This window comes from Heteronotia binoei, chromosome 4, assembly GCF_032191835.1.
Source record: "Heteronotia binoei isolate CCM8104 ecotype False Entrance Well chromosome 4, APGP_CSIRO_Hbin_v1, whole genome shotgun sequence".
NCBI lineage: Eukaryota > Metazoa > Chordata > Lepidosauria > Squamata > Gekkonidae > Heteronotia > Heteronotia binoei.
This window is the reverse complement of record NC_083226.1, coordinates 141,298,161-141,311,404: the sequence shown is the minus strand read 5'-3', so window position 1 is coordinate 141,311,404 and position 13,244 is coordinate 141,298,161. Positions and strand designations below refer to the sequence as shown.

Here is a 13,244-nt window from a genome sequence, read left to right as displayed (position 1 = left end):
CTGCCGCCCTTGTGTACCGTGGCTGCCCGCCCTCTTTCCCTCGCCCGCTGCCTGCCGCCGCCCTTGTCTCAGGGGAGCGCCGTGGAGACACCTCAGCGAGCCACTGGCCGGCGCCCAGAACGAGAGAGGCGGGAGAGAAGAGGAAGGAAGGAAGGAAGGGGGAAGTGGGGGAAAGGAGGCGCTCTGTGTGTGAGAGAGGGAGAGAAGGAGGGGGGGGGGAAGGAGGCGAAGGAAGGAAAGGAGGGGGGCGGAATAAACGGCGGAAGGCAACGGAGCGGAGTAGGGGGGCTGCCTGTTGGCTCTCTCCTCGCCTCGCCTCATGCCCCTGGTGGTGGTAACGGGGGCGGCGCAGGGCTGCGACAGCATCCAAGGCCCAGCCTAGCGAGGGGGCCTGGCGGAGGTGACTTCAGAGCGCCTGTTTCTGGGAGGCGGCGAAGGAGGAGGCCGGGCTGAGGCGCGAAGCATTGCGGCCCCGCTGCTGCTTGTTGCTCCTAGGCGAGGGGAAGGAAGTGGCTCTTCTTCAGCCGGGACCGGGGCGGCGTTGGAGGCACCTGAAGCCGCATCGCGTGACGGTGGAAAGAGAAGCTGAGGCGCTCGAGACCCGCCTTCACTAGCCCGGTCGGAGGAGAGGAAAGTGACGGGGAAGAGGAGGAAAAGGGGGGCGGAGGAGCACCCCACACACCCCCAGCCACCCGCATCTTCTTCTGGGCCGTGAGAAGCTTGGCGCTGCTGCTGCTGCTGCTGCATTCTCTTCTCCCCGCCCAAAGCTGTTGCATGCTTTTGATTTTCTTGACTCGGGAGAAAACTTGGTTTGGATTTAAAGCCTCCTTGGATGTTGGCGGGGGTGAGAGAACCCGGGTTAAATGGAGGAAATCCTGGCGCCCCAAGTGTGAGATAGGTAAGGAGGGAGGGAGGAGAACGTGTATGTGTGTGTGTAACATTACTCACTAAAACCTCTTTGGTGGACTTACATTGCAGTGAAAGAGTGAGTTTGTACTTCGTTTTGAGACCGTAGTTTGGCTCTCTTTTTTCGTTTTTCAATGCCTTTGCGGATCGTGAATTTGGTTTCCCGTTTCATAATTCTTTTGCTTATGAGTTGAGCCTTTTTAGAATCTAGGAGAGGAGGAATCTAGGAGAGTCGATTTTTTAAAGAAAGCTTCTTAGACAGAAATTTCTTTGTTCCACAGCAGAAGGTATTGAAGTGAAACTGCCTAATTATGCATTCGCGATCTTAAAACATGTCGTCTGTAGAAACAGTTGCTGAACCGGTAACTTTCTTCCTTCCTCTGAGAAGGTTTGGTTTGATTAAATAGTTGCTATTCTCTTTTCTTCTATGGATGAAAAGAGTTCTTCTGTGGAGACTGGTGTATTTCTTTTAGTCGGTTTTCTGTGAGTACTTAGGTTAATACATATTTTAGAAAGTGGGAATAAAGTACTTGAACGCCAGAAGAACCCTCCCCCGCTTGTGTAGTTCGAAGGTGTTTGAGCACTGAAGGCATTTTGTGCACATCATGCATTAAATAGTAGTGCTGAAGCTATCTGGCAAAAGAAGCTCAACTTTATTTGCAAGCTTGTATCCCTACATTGTGTTGTGAACCAGTTCTTTCCCAGTAGTATCCAGAGCTGGCTTGCTGATTTATGCTTAGTATCTTTTGACAGTATTTTTCCGTGTTTTAAAAGACATTTTAAAGGAAGGAAACATTTTGTAGCCTCATCCCACATCTGTTTCCCAAAGATTGGATAGGGTTTTTTTTGATAAATGCAGCATAATACTACTTGCCTTATGTAATATTGGCTTATTTCTGAAGAAAGACTACACTTTCAGGTATGTTTCTGTACAGAACACATTTATCAAAATGGTAACTTTTGTAGCCTTAATAACTAAACTGTCTTCACTGGAGAAGCAAACTTTCATATTTTGATTTTTACGGCTTGAAATGGTGTGAACAGAGGTCAGTTGCAGTTGATTAAAACTGGATTCATCAATCAAGAAATGTGTAAACTCTCTTAAACTGTGTACACTGTCCTCGGAGGCACCAGAAAAGGTTACTCTTGGCCATCTCAGAGGACTGGATAGAATAGATGGTGGTCGACTTCAGCTTCCTTATAAGGCTTATGCTTGGCAGAAAAGCAGTGAAGTCTAAATAGAGTAAGCCTTTCACAAAGAATGATCACTTCCAACACAACTTTTCATTCCCAACAGTGATTCCCAAGGAGATAACATGCATCATAGTCTGATATATGGAACCATGCACTATTATGTTCCTGTTTCTTTTGAACTTTTTGGTGTTTCCTGATATCATTCTAAACTTAAAATTTCTTAAGATACATAAAGACATTTCAGAAGATGCAAGAGTAACATGATGTGTGTGTAATAGTGATATGAGTGAACTTTTACGACAGTTTAGAAATGTCTTGTTAGGATTATTGTTCTTGTCAAGCCAAATTAATTTGATATGAGAATACGTTGGCTCTTTTTTTGTTTAACTGATTCAAAACCTCCCTGTTGGGTATATGTATGTACTCTGTTTCGTCAGTTGTGTGTGGAGGATTTTACAAGTTTGATTTGCAAGCATTCTTTTGTATATCTGTATTCAGATTTCCATTTATATGTTTTCTCATGTTCTCATCTAGAAAATGCATATGGTTCTGACTGAGTTCTGAAAGTATTAACTTGCTAAAGTTGTGGGAGGTAGTAGAGAAAGTGACTTTGTGCACACTGAAGGTTTTTGGTGGTACTCAGTGTACTTTAATTTTTCTAATCTAAAATGGTGTCTAATTTTTGTAAAAGCTTGGTAACTTCCTTTAAAATTTTAATCCTTACTGTGGTATTTATAAAGGCACTACCATTGAAACGTTCTGTTTCCCTAATGGAAACATTTTCAGTAGTGTTTGTGTGCATAGTTTTGTAGGATTATTGCTTAATTTTAAAAAATTTGAAATTATGAAATAGTAATAAACAATAATGAATATGGGGGACTCAAAATGAAAATTCAGCTCTTCAGTATACTATATCAACATACACTATTTTCTTAAAGATTGTGAAGCAATCAGATAAATGATAATAATTTATAGTCTTCAATGAACTTTTGAGATTGAGCAAAAACAGTAAATCTGTACAGTTGGTGCTTTAGTGCCAATAAAGTGTAATTGAATAGGCAGTTAAAGCATTTTAGCCAAAGCAGTAATCTTGTGGCTGTTTTTATGGTGGTAGATCTCTCTCAGAGCTTCAATAAGAAATCTAGTAATTTGGCTAGTGAATGTTTCATTTATTAAAACTGCTTTATGGACGTCATTCTCAAAAGCCAAAATTGCCCTGTATGATTTTGATAGTTGCATAATAGCCTTTCATGAGGCAGGCAGATACTTACAGTTGTATGAAGAGTCATCCTCATTAGGAGTATTCATCATTGTCCCTCTCTAGCTAGACTGAACTACATATGTAGTCTGACTTCTGTGCATGGATCCCATATTATACCAAAAAAATGGGCAAATTAATATTATGTGCAGTGTTCTGGAGCTGCATGCATTCAAGCTCTGTCGTAATCAGATATTGAGTATCAATTTGGTGTTCCCTTCTTAGAGTTAATGTCAGCTCTCTTGATTGGTGGGTGAGCATGGGCATACTTAATACTTAGATCAGAGTTGATGCCAGAAGTGCTTTGTAGAATGTGTAGATCTAACCAGGATGGGATAATTCCTGCTGAGGCTTGATGTAATAACTTTTGTGTTTTATTCTCTGAGGAACTAAATAGATGTCACTTTGGTACTTGTAGTTGAGTTGGAATAACAGTTAAACTTCTCATCATTTTAAAGAATATTTCATGGTAATCTTTAAGACAGCTTGTCTTGCTTTTCTTCACTGAGTGTTCTGCTTTGACTGCCTCTGTTAAGGTGGGTAAGGATGATCTTCAAAAGAATCAGGGCATTCTTAGTAATTGCCCCTGAAATGGGCAGCAGTCTTCCAAAACAAGACCACCTGAGTATATTGGAAGGCTTATTTTAAAAGAATCCATATTTTCAGGATGTAATAGTAATGGTGTCGAAATTTTAAATGTTTGTTTGTGTTTTTCTGCTTTATTAATTTTTGTCTGTTTTAAATGTTGTGAGCTGTCTTGAGTGTAGGAAGTTGAATAAAAGTATTTTAAAATAAAAATATATTTTCAAGTTGCCTTTGTTCAGTTAAATATGTCTTTAAATTTGATTCTCAACAATTTCAGTGAATAAAGCAAAAAGTTATATCAGTAAACAGCTCATGAAAATTATAAAACTGCTTATCCCAAGGCCCTGTATGTGAGAATGAACAGTGTGTCACAACATGGCTGACTTAAGCCTTCAGTGTGGGTGAGCTGGCAAGAAAGTGTACTTTGAGAATATAATGCCCATGCTCACCTTTGAGTGTTAGCATTTGTTTCTGGCATCTCAGGTACTAACAGGCCTTTCTGTTCTGTACCAGCTGTATCCTTTGAAAGGGGGATGGTTTGCATTTTCACTGTAAACTGGAATGGATTGCACTGTACAGTGTTCATGTTTACAGTCCTAGTTTTGAACGGAAGTACAAAGTGGAGCTTGCTTGTTCAGGCTGTGGTTTGTTCTGAAGTGGAAGACACTAATTGACTCTGAGCTAGGGATGTCTGGTGAAGAAAGCATGCAAATATGGAGCTAATTCATATAATGCCAAGCAATGGTTTGATATTACATCAGAATCTTGCCTTTAGAGGCAGGGACTTGAGTGACCATGGAAGGCCAAATTACAATAAAAAAATGGTAAACCTTTATATCCTAAATGCACTTTACTTCAAATCTATCACTCAATGGGATAAAACATGTAACATTTCACTAGGGCCACATATAGATTCTTCCATGTACCATCACACTCTGTTACCTTTCAACATTTTCTAGTGAGGAATGAAATAGCTTATCTCAGGAATACAATATTAAAATCTACAACTGAGTAACTGTGGTAATTGTTTGCTGTATTCATGCATGTTGTTAAATTGGCATTTCCCACATTAGGTATTTAAAATATGAATGACGGGTACATGCTGTTGTATATCCACTCTCAGATGCCTAATTGTTACGTATTCTTTGCTCTGGGAATCACTGTTATGACAATGGTGTAGTGAATGCAGTTGCCATGTTAAGGGTGAGGCTGCTCTGAGTATTAGTAGTATAACATACAGGGTTGGATCCAAAGCACCATCTACAGAGTAAAGCTGGTGGAAGAGGACTTGCAGGCTTTCTGTTCCTGCTGCAGCCAACTGACCACTCAAATTTTACTCTGGTGTGAGTCAGACAGTGTGAGGGCAAAGTGAGAGTGCAGTAAGGAGAAGGGAGAAATCTATGCCAATAACATAACAGTAACATTCTACCAACAGAGATGCCATTCCATTGGATTTGCTACCTTTTGAATTCTTTAGTGTCCCCTAATATTATAACTTTTTCCTTGGTGACCCTTCAAAAAGTGGGCTTTTATCAATTTACAAGAGATCATTACTACTTTAAACACAGAGAATGGAAAGATTTTTATTTTATCTGCATAGCACCACAATTCTGTAGTCCAACATCTTTTAAAACACAAATATTCATGTTAACAGGAGTATTGTTCTTTTCTAGAAGAGAAAGAGTCTATTAGCACCTTGAAGAGGAACAAAATTTGTGGTAAGGGCTGGCCCATAGTCACAGTGGGGCATCTCTTGGCCATGTCCCCGATTCTCCTGTAACGCTCCAGGACTTTTCATTCCCCAGGAGGGCCAGATAGAAAGATGTCTGATCCATTCCTCTGTTTGCCTTCTTTGTTGGAAATAACTTTCCAGCAGTATGTGAGGTCCAGATGCCCTCCCCATCCTCTTAGAAGTCTCCAATCTCCCAAGCTGCATTTTGACTTCTCTTAATAGAGAGAAGGGATCCCCAGAAACAAGACACATTTCTCCTTGTTGGGTTCTGATCTTCTGCTGCCCAGATAAGGCCTGGAATTTTGTCAGATGGGGTGTGAGCAGAGCAGATCAAGGTTGGGTGGGTGAGCAGAACAATGGGTAGGCAGAATGGTGAGGGTGGAGGTTAGTAGAGTGCCAAAGATTGGGTCTGGGCACAGTAGGTGAGAATGAGGTGGGGGTAGGCAGAGTAGCGAGGGTGAGGGTTAGTAGACTGTCAAGGATTAGGGTGTGGGCAGAGCACTTGCTATTCTTATTTCTCTCTCTCCTGCCCCCCTTCCTGCCCCACAGGATTTCCTAGCGCTCCACCACCCAAAATTTTCTGGCTACACCCCTGTGGAGGACCCTTGTATGAGTTTTCATGAGTCACTGCTCACTTCTTCAGATATAGCTAGAATGTGTCCACCTGTCCTATGTATTGGAAAGTGGAGTGATTTCAGATGCCAAATAATGTGTGTGATTGGATTAGGTGTGATATGCAGAGAGGTAGTAGGCATGGAGAAATATGCATTGGTAATGAGACAGGAAACCTAGGTCTCTATGGCTGCATTGTCTTGAGCTTTGTTATCAGTTGCAGTTCAGCAGTTTCTCTTTTTAATCTCCCTTTGAAGTTCCTTTTGTAATAAAACTGCTGTTTTTAGGTCCTAGACATTCTTCACTGTTTAAGAAATTAATAAAATCTATACTTTTAACAATGTAGATGTATTATATCTGACTAGTGTCATTTTTTCCCTTCATCTATGTCCTTGTACGTTAATGTTCAGATTCCTTGGGTTTAAAGGTGGGTTGCACCTTATTGCTGTAATTTTGTTTTCTAGACAATTAAAAACTGATTAGAAATCTTAAATATTTCATTAGCTTCTGTATTAAATAATCTGAGAAATAATGCCGTACCAGCTCTGTCTGTGGAAGGTTATTAGGACTTTTCCAGCCTTGTGTTTTTGTGCTAGCACTGGTGTATTCATTGAATTCTATCCAGATGTTATCATGTGTTTGGAAGCGGTTTATTAGAGTGCTTAAAGCTGTTCTGTAGAGTGGAACTGGAAGTTTTTCTTTAGAAGTCTTGTCCCAACTGTCAGTGTACAAATTGTACTTGCAAGTGCTTGTTGTTTGCTTGCTGAATAGCAAGGTGTATTAGCCAAGCAATACAGAAGGGAAAAAGAATAAGGTGGTAAATAAGATACCCTGAAAGGAAAGGGGAGCTGATGGGTAGGAGAAATTGATAGGAGAAATTAATGCCAGAGATAAAAATTACTAGGGTTAAAGGAGGAAGCAAGATTTTAATAACCTGATCACCCTCTGGCCCAGACCTTGAAGCTGATACCTCCTCCATCACTCATTCTTTATATTGCTTTTCTTTAAGCAGTTGGACCTGTATCTGATATTGTGTCATGCTGTTTTGGATCTTGACCATTTAGAAGATTTTTAAAAACCCTTTTATTTGATCTCAGATTGAAAAATGCCAGGTATCCATTTGTTCAGTTGCCTAAAAAATTGTTATTGGAATTTTTAAAGAACAACTCTTGGTCAGTCTGTTGGTGGTACATTAAAAATGATACCTGATAAAGTCATGGACCTGAGTTCGATCCCCGTGGAAGCTGGTTTCAGATAGCCAGCTCAGGTTGACTCAGCCTTCCATCCTTCCAAGGTCGGTAAAATGAGTACCCAACTTGCTGGGGGGGAAAGTGTAGATGACTGGGGAAGGCAATGGCAAACCACCCCATAAAAAGTCTGCTGTGAAAACATGAAAGCAACGTCACCCCAGAGTTGGAAACAACTGGTGCTTGCACAGGGGACTACCTTTACCTTTTTAAAATACTAACACGTATTTGAGCAGACTTCGGAGGATGGTGGAAGACAGGAGGGCCTGGCATGACTTTGTCCATGGGGTCGCAAAGAGTCGAACTTGACTGTGCGACTGAACAACAGCAACAGAAAGTGCTAAAAGATTTGTTACTTGTTTTTGCCGCAGCAGAGTATCATGGCTACTCCATTTCAAATTGTAATCGCTCTACCATTAATTCATATGATATATTTTTCAAACTAGTGGATGATAAATGATTTCTCATAGGAGAATACATGCAAATAAATACTGCGAAATCTGAACCAGAGGAACCAGTCCTTAAATCATCCCATTCATCAGAACAACTGTGATAATATTATAGTTATGCTTTAGAGAACCTGTTTTCCATGCAGAACCAAACATTCTTCTGCGGAACTCCTTTTTGTCATATAAGTAGCTTGAGAGCACAATAAAACTGTGGTGATGGTGGAAAGTGCAGTCAAGTCACAGCTGATTTATGGAAACCCTGTAAGGTTTTCAAGGCAAATGGCATTCAGAGGTGGTTTGCCATCACCTATCTCTGGATTTCCTTGGTGTCTTCCAGCTAAATAATAACCAGGGCCAACCCTGCATAGCTTCCAGGATCTTATGAAATTGGGCTGGTTTATGCCATCCAGGTCAGAACAGTAAACACCATCCAGGCGATTTGTTCAGCATATGCAAATTGTTTTGCATAGCTAATTGCCTTCCTGTGGTTATTGGCAATGCATCTCTTAGCAGGATGCCAGTTCTGAATGTGATGGGTGGGGAATAAAATTGAAGGCCTAGCGATATTGGCTGTACGGCCTACTCCCTTCTGTGTGAGCTGATGAGGGCCAGAATAGATGTGAGGATGGAGATGTAACATTTCCAGAAGTTGAAGCCAAGAAAGAAGTGGAAATGCTTGGGGGGAGGGAATTGAAATATGTGGAATATTTACATCAAATCCAAACATACTGCTTTAACATAGTAAAATGCATATAATGATATAATTTGGCATATGTTTTAAATTTAAAATTGTGAATGCCTTAGTTTTCTACTAGCAAATTTGTAATGTATCCAGTATTAGAGACTACTGTACCCTACTACATTCTGTGCTACTTAAGCAAATAATTTTAAAAGTCACCAGGGGAAGGCAAGCCATAACCCATAAGTAAAAGAAGCAAAAGTCTTGCATGTTCCTCTAATGAAGGTGGTAGCGCTCTCTAGGTGCAGAAGTATATCTTGAATGTGAATGCTTTGGTTGCCTACAACATGTACCTGACTAACTGATAATGTAGACTGTTTTACAGGGAAATATTCATATTACTAATATTTTGAGAGTGAAGCCTTCTTTTAAATAGTGTTCCACTCATTCCAAAAGAGAATATTGGAGATTTTTTGAATTGCTGCCCCCTCATTTCCAGCCTTTCATTAGTTACTTCTACCTATCTAATTCATGTTGCATAATTGCTTAAACCTTGATCATTTCTTTATCCTCAGTGCTGAAGTTAACTGTTTTGTTTTACTTGTTAACATTTCAGAGGATGGTATGCATTAATTCCTTTTTTTCTAACCTTGTATAATTCGTGATCCATTTATCAGTTTACATTCCTTATTTCTCAACCTTCTAGTACAGAGGAGTTGAACTCATTGTTACTATGACTGGATATGACATAAAGTCTCTTTGGCGGACCAGGCAACACATACCATAAAATGTAATGCCAGGTATTGGAAATATTTTACTGCTGGCTGTGACCCATACCCCTCCTCAGCAGAGCTTGAGGCCAAGCCAGACCTCCTCACTCTTTATGGTTGCCAACTCCAGGCTGGGCAATCTTGGGAGATCTGGGGTAAGACCCTGGGGAGGGCCCACATTAGGTGAAAGGCCAGGGGGAATAATACCCTACTAAAGGGTCCTTCCAGTCCGCATTTGGACTGGTTTCCCCCAGTTGCTTCTGGGTCATATAAAAGCCCTGAACTGTCTGGTTCCAGGCCCCAGGCTGTATATTTGACATATCTGTTCTAGGAATTCAGTGGATATTATAGCTGTTTTGATGCATTTGTATTTTTCATTCATTTTAGAATTTGATCTTGACTTTTGGCCTTCAGTACACCATGAACTCTAATTTGGTGGAAGTCCTAATGAGAATATTCTGTTTACTTACACAGCTGTTTAAACTTAGCTTGTTGGTTTCTGTTAATTTTCTATTGCATGCAGCCTTTAGATTTATTTATTTTATTTAATTCGATTTATATCCCGCCCTACCCCACCGAAGCGGGATTTTGGGGACTGGTAGGCAAAGACCTGCTTCACTGATCTGAGAAAGCCCTCCAATGTGCCTAAGAGCAATATCACCAGAAGTGTAATAAATTTCATATTTGGTTGTGGGGAAGTTGGTTCTTTAAGCCATTTTTATTCTGCATTGATATCAACATAGTAAATGGTACTTCTCCTGAATTGCTATGAAGTAAATACTCAGGGTTTTGTTTTGGATTTGGCAACTGAAAATACCACACAAGTGCTCTATTTGCTGGTGTGCCTTTTGGAGTATACTTTATTTTGACAGTCATCAGTTTATGCCATGTGGAGTTATTGGTCCTTGAGCATCTTTCTTCCTGATTCCTCTGCAGATTTGATTGCTCATGCTGTGATTCACCTTAGCATAGCCTTGGAATTGATGTACTGCTGTCTTTCTGCCAGCCATGATTCAAATATCAGGAGTAGGTTATGGGATTGCATGCTCTCTGCCCACAGCCTCTTTCCTTGTCCCACTGAAATTACTAGAGGGGCTTCTGCATTCTGTACACCTTTTCCTTGCACATGTTCCATAATTCTGAAGACTCTTTCAGGTGAGTAGCCACGTTGGTCTGAAGCAGCAGGACAGAGTTTGAGTCTTGTCATTGGCATGGCAATTTTTCGTGTGTTCTGAAAAATTCATGTACTGAACAGCACAAAACTTTACATAAGAGCAAAGTTAGTCATGGGGTTGGAGTCTACATAACCTTTCTGCTGATGGGAGAGAGTGAGAGTGTATGCGAGTTTTATTGATTTTCCCTTTCTGTAGATCGCTTCCTTGTTTGTTTTCCCGAAGTAACATTTCAAGGGGAGTTTGGGCCTGGAGAGAGGGAAGTGAGAAAGATGACTGAATAAGTGTTAATTTTAGGCAGGACCCATTACTTGGAAGAAGCTTGCTACTGAAGTGGCTTGTATCATTCTCCCCTCCTCCATTTTATTGTCATAGCAACCATGTGAGGTGGCTTAGGCTGAGGGTATGTCACTGGTCCATGGTCATCTAGCAGGCTTGCATGGCAGAGTGGATATTTGAACCTGGGTTTCCAGGATCCTAGTCTGATCACTACTACTCAGTGGCACTTAATTTCAAAATATATAAGAAGAAGAAGAAGATATTGGATTGATATCCCGCCCTCCACTCCGAAGAGTCTCAGAGCGGCTCACAATCTCCTTTACCTTCCTCCCCCACAACAGACACCCTGTGAGGTGGGTGGGGCTGGAGAGGGCTCTCACAGCAGCTGCCCTTTCAAGGACAACCTCTGCCAGGGCTATGGCTGACCCAAGGCCATGCTAGCAGGTGCAAGTGGAGGAGTAGGGAATCAAACCCAGTTCTCCCAGATAAGAGTCCACACACTTAACCACTACACCAAACTGGCTCTCCAATATAATTAGTTTTCTATTTCTAAGGAAATAAAACATGAATATGGTTATGTTTGATACAATAAAAATGTTGTGTGGTCGTGTAGTTTTCAGCGTTAACAGCATGTTCTAGTTGCCATTTTATGGATTGGTATTACTGTTTGGTGTAGTGGTTAAGTGTACAGACTTATCTGGGAGAACCGGGTTTGATTCTGCTCTCCTCCATTTGTACCTGCTGGAATGACCTTGGGTCAGCCATAGCTATCACAGGAGTTGTCCTTGAAACGGCAGCTGCTGTGAGAGCCCTCTCAGCCCCACTCACCTCACAGGGTGTCTGTTCTGGGGGAAGAAGATATAGGAGATTGTAAACAGCTCTTAGTTTCTGATTCAAAGAAGGGCGGAGTATAAATCTGCAGTCTTCTTCATGGAAGGAAAATTATGTAAGGTCAAATTACTTTGTAGCTCCTTTTAGACATTGTAGAAATGTTAAGGCCTGGGGAAAAACTTGAAGAATTCTGAAGGAAACCTTATTACATTCTCTCCCACCCCCCCTTTAGGATCTTTCCCCAACTTTTTATGATGGAAAATTAGGGAATTTGGGGAGCACTGAAGAAAGCTGATTTAAAAAAACAAAAACAAAACAACAAAAACAAATATTTGTTAAGTTAGGGTTTACTCCCTTGTGTAAAATGTGAAAAATTTCACATAAGGCAGTCTACACCATTTAAGTCTCAACATGACTATGGATATTTGTTTTTCTATAAGCCTGAAAAGCCCCAGTTTTGCAGTAAAATCTGAAATCTTAAAAAAAAAAATCAAATACATTGCGAGGGTTGACTCCCCCAAATAGAGCCAGTATCTGTAGCTTTAAGAAACAAATGCCCTCTGTGGTCTTTGCTAGGCAACCACTACAAGACTACCAGCCTCCCGGCCTTGGTTTCTCTCTGTAAAAGGCAGAGAGAGGAGTTAGGGCCCTTTCCAGGGTTGTTAAGGCAGGAAAAGGGAAGAGGCTACAGGGTCTTTCAGGGAAGGAAAAGAGTGAATAGTGAGAAGGGGAAATGAGATGACCTCCCCCCCAAATCCCCTGCTTGGTAGATAGTTCTTATTTATTTGTTTGTTTTAGATTTGAGGATCATTCCATCCCTGAATATTCAGGGCTCTGAGTGATATACAGCAGTCATAAATACATCAAGATAAAACAATTCAACAGTTTAAATAAAAACAATTCCAACAATTAGATAATGTAAATAAAAACAATTCACAGATGGCATCAGTCACTGCTTCCTATGAATAGGGAAAACATGGTTGTTCCTGACTCCTGTCCCTTTCTACAATGGACCCTGATTTCTTCTATGTGAAACAGGTTTGTGGATGTCAAAGAAGGTCCTTCATCATAATAGTACTTGTTGCTGGTTGAGCTTACCTTCATTTAGTTAGCTGCTGTAGGAAAATAGCAAATAGATTGAGGTGGTATTTGAAGAATTTGTTTTAGGTTTGCTTGTTATGCATTGATTTTATTTTTTACATGTGTCATACTAACTCATTTTAAAGAAGAAAGGCAAAATGTACATTTAAAAATAAAACATCAAGAATCTTGAGAGGACAGAGTTAGTACCCTGATGGCCCTGGGAAGATGAACATATTGTTAAGAAACTTATCAGAGTATTGTGTAGACATTTTTAGAGTTAACTTTTTTGAGGATTACAGTTGAATGAGACATGAATGAGTCTTACTAGTGAAGGGAATTGTTTATCCTGCAGGCATTATGGTGGGAGCTATAGAAAGAATTGTTATAGTGGTCTTGTACTCAGCAAGTACTTTTTCTTGCTGCCATAAGGATTATTGAGACTGAGGC

At 40.7% G+C, this 13,244-nt stretch overlaps 1 protein-coding gene across 2 annotated transcripts in view; it reads left to right on the top strand.

Annotated features, from left to right (window-relative positions):
• Window positions 1-721: 721 nt before the first annotated feature.
• The window catches only part of ERBIN (erbb2 interacting protein), a 128,568-nt gene continuing 116,045 nt past the window's right edge, over window positions 722-13,244 (top strand). For both annotated transcript variants that reach the window (XM_060235900.1, XM_060235899.1), the window contains exon 1: window positions 722-898. The gene's annotated coding sequence lies outside the window, so the exon portion shown is untranslated. The remainder of the gene's footprint in view (window positions 899-13,244) is intronic.